At 39.5% G+C, this 3,859-nt stretch overlaps 1 non-coding gene across 1 annotated transcript; it reads left to right on the forward strand.

Annotated features, from left to right (window-relative positions):
- The first annotated feature begins 462 nt into the window (after positions 1-462).
- On the forward strand, positions 463-569 carry LOC119056075 (U6 spliceosomal RNA). The gene has a single exon (XR_005083813.2). It is a non-coding gene; the product is annotated as a U6 spliceosomal RNA (small nuclear RNA).
- Positions 570-3,859: the final 3,290 nt, after the last annotated feature.

Here is a 3,859-nt window from a genome sequence, read left to right on the forward strand (position 1 = left end):
CCCAGGTATAAAGAAATGTTCTGACAAGATCCATGTGTATAAAATCAAATCACTGGCCACAAGTGTATGATGTCTTACTACTATTGACTCAGAGCCACAGGCAGGAGAAAGACAGGGCTTTGAATTTATTTATAAAGGGCTCTGCCACAGGTAGGATGAATTTGAAACCAAAGAATTCTGAAAAAGAAAGATTTGTATGATCCAATGCTCACTGTTTGCTTTCGAAAGATAAGGTGAGGGAATGATGAACCTTTTTACTTTTTTATACTTTTGTTCTAAAAAATCAAATTAAAAAGAACAATATCCTCTCATCTTGAAAGTATTTTCACTGAAAACACCACTAAAGAACTTATAAAATACTTTATTCTTATAATTTCTTCCTTGAAAATAATGGTTTACAATAACTTGGCTTGCCTTTTATTGCTTACTGACTTTCTACACATGTATTTTGAAATGCCTACTGTGCTCGATTCGGCAGCACATATACTAAAAGTGGAATGATACAGAGAAGATTAGCATGGCCCCTGCGCAAGGATGACACGCAAATTCGTGAAGCGTTCCATATTTTTGGAACTGGAAAGCATCATGCTGAGTGAAATAGGCCAGGTGTTGAAAGACAAATACCATATGATCTCACCTTTAACAGAAAGCTAAACAACACAACAAACAAGCAAGCAGAATAAAAACAAAGACACTGAAATAGAGAACAAGGGGACAGTGACCAGAGTGGAGAGGGAAGGGAATTTAAGGGGAAAAAAGGGGCAGAGGGCTTTACAGGAACTAGTATAAATGAAACAGGGACAAGAACTAAGGGGGGTGGAAAGGGGAGGGAGGTGGGGAGCACAGGGCATGGTGGGCTGGGATGGGAGAAATAGACAGAAAACTGTGCTTGAAAAATAACTAGATAAAATTTTAAAAATGCCTACTTATGAGCAAGACATTACATACAAAGGGGAACCCCCCAAAACAGAAGTGTCTTCTTGAAGGTGGCCCCCTCATAATATACACTTCCCCCACTAAGTAAGTGTTCTAGGAACCCATCTGTATCCATGTACCAGCAGGTATTGTTGTGAGAGGCTGCATTTGACTTCGGTAAATTTTTTTGGAGATTCTTTCAACTCATTCGTCCATTTCATGATGGATGATTTACCAGCACACCTGCCCATAGTACACTGAGTGTTCATCAGTTTTTGAACAAAAAATGGCATGACCCCCATACTTTACCTTCCCTGTTCACCTGATTTCACCCCAAGTGACTTTCTTTTATTTCCCTGGATGAAAAAAAGTCCTCAAAGGGAAATGCTTTGCCAAGAGGTAAAACAAAAAAATGGCCAAAACACTAAAAGGCATCAAAACCAATGAGTTCAAAAACTGTTTTTAACAGTGGAAAAAACATCTCAGTAGGTGTATTGCATCAAATGGAGAGAACTTTGAAGGTGACTGAAGTTTAAACATGTAAGAATAAACATACAACGTTTCATAACTAAATTCCGAGTTATTTGGGGTCTCCACTCATACTTATCTTTCATCATTGATGAAACCTCATTCCTTCATCTCAAACTGGATGTCCTCTGTTTCCAGCAGCATGAAAGACTTTCCAATGAGGAACATCTTTTCCTAAAGACTATTTAAATCATAGCTAAATGTATTTTAAAATGCATAACTGAGTTCCCAAGAGAGAAAGGGAACTTAGATGACAGAAACAAGGTCAAGATTGAAAGCCAGACCTGGAAATGCGTTCACTGCCCCAGTGGCAGCTCTAAGTATAGCGAAATGCCAGTGTTATGCCACCAGTCCTTCTAATGACATCTTCATCAGTGGTTAGGGCACCCAGAGTAATCTTCCTGGAGCTGCAAGCGTCTGGTGAGTACGGAGCAAGCACCCCTTATCTGCGATTTCACATTCTGTGGTTTCAGTTACCAGTGGTTGGCCATGGCTTGAAAATATTAAATGGAAAATTCTAGAAGTAAATAATTCATGTTTTAAATGGTGTGCTGTTCTGAGTGGCGTGATGAAATCTCATGCTCCTCCACTGTGTTAGGAATCATTCCTCTGTCCAGCATCTCTTTGCTGTACATCGTATGGGCAACCTGCTTGTTGGTCACTTAGTAACAGTCTGGGTTATCAGATCAGTTATCAGAGAGAGTACATTCACATAACTTTTATTACAGTATACTGTTATAATTATTCTATTTTATTACTGTTAATCTTTTATTCTGCCTAATTTATAAATTAAACTTTATCATAGGTGTGTTTGTAGAGAAAAAAACATAATTTGCATAGGGTACAGTGCTAGCTACAGGTTCAGGCAACCACAGGTGTGGGAGCATATCTCCCACAGAGGAAGGGGGGGTTCCTGTATGATGGCTTCAAGTGAGGATGCAGTCATGACTGAGCATTTACTTATTGAAATATTAAGTTAGAGTTAGGGTACTGTATGTTCTAAAGTATGTATATCGATTAGATTGTCAAAGATTATTATTTCAGAACAGAAAAGAATTTTAAAGTACTGGTTCAAATCACATGAAATTGTTGATATTTGATCATTTTTAAGTTACAAAATTACCAAATGAGGACATAGAATGCAGTAAATTTGCTTTGCTCTATACAACTGCCTCTCTTCCTCAATGAGCTAGAAGTCCTCCATTCACCGCTCGGTTCTCCCATTCATTGTCTTTGCCTCAGGTTTTCAAAGCATCTCCCACAGGAAGATAGCCTCTCATGCCCACATGTTCCTCCTCTTCTCGCCTCAGTCCAGGCATCCAGTTATATGGTTTTGTCCAGTTTCCTCTGGACAGAGCAGGGAGGGTAGAGGTACCAAGTCCATGAGTGCAGCTGAGATTGAAGGAGAGCTAGGAAGGAACTCAGACCTTATTATTGAAATTCAATGTCAAGCCATCTCCAAGACCATCGAACTTCCATACTTCCAAAGATGTTCACCTCATGCTAGGTGATCCTGAGAGTCTCTATAACGTTTTCCCTTTCCTGCTTTGAGTTAAGTTACATAAGTCCCCTTTTTGTTACCTAAGCATGCTGAGTGCCAAGTCCCAGAAAAGAAGTTATGGCAGAGGGTAAAAAATCCCTACCACATTTATTTGTATGGAATCTTCGCTTTTCAACTCTACACCAGATGTAAAGAAGTGTTCTTGCTCTAGTGCCATCTGTCAGCTCAGAGCGAGGACTGATTCACATGATATAGTTGGGAAAAAAGAAGTAAAATGACCTGGCTTTAAATCTTGTCACTGCTGTTACTGGCTGTGCTCAATTTCTTGACCTACGGATTTCTTATCTATAAAGTGGAACTTAGCCCAAGTCTAGCCATGTAAGTTTATTGTACAGATCAAATAAAATAAAACCTGTTCAGTATTTCGAATTGCCTGGGTCCAACAACGTGGTCAGGGACATTTACATTGAGAGCAAAGTTGGGATATCACGATGGCAGAAAAATCAGAGGAGAAAACCAGAGTGGGCCAAAGTAAAGGATTCCAGAAACTTAGTTCCAAAAGGAATGTATATTTAGAACATGTAAAAGGTCTGTTGAAGTTGCAAATACAGCCACCATACTCAAGGATAATTACAGCTTTTTTAGGCAGGTCCACTGACTCAGAAGAAATTTTCCAGACCCAACACTCTTCTAAATTCACATCCAGATTAACATCACCTCTTGCACTGAGGCCTTCAAGGTACACTCTGGGGGCAGTGAGACAGCTCTCAGTAATCAGTGTTCTATCCAAAGAAGAGAAAAAGGAGATTCGAGCCTTTCATGTGGGTAAGGCTCATGCTATGACAAACAGAAGTAAATGAAAAATTCCAGAGAGCTGAGATCTGTACCAAGGTGAGCTGTCTTTCACAGGCTGTT

The sequence above is a fragment of the Artibeus jamaicensis genome, unplaced genomic scaffold (assembly GCF_021234435.1).
Source record: "Artibeus jamaicensis isolate MK-2021 breed Jamaican fruit bat unplaced genomic scaffold, CSHL_Jam_final scaffold_369, whole genome shotgun sequence".
In the NCBI taxonomy this organism is placed as follows: Eukaryota; Metazoa; Chordata; class Mammalia; order Chiroptera; family Phyllostomidae; genus Artibeus; species Artibeus jamaicensis.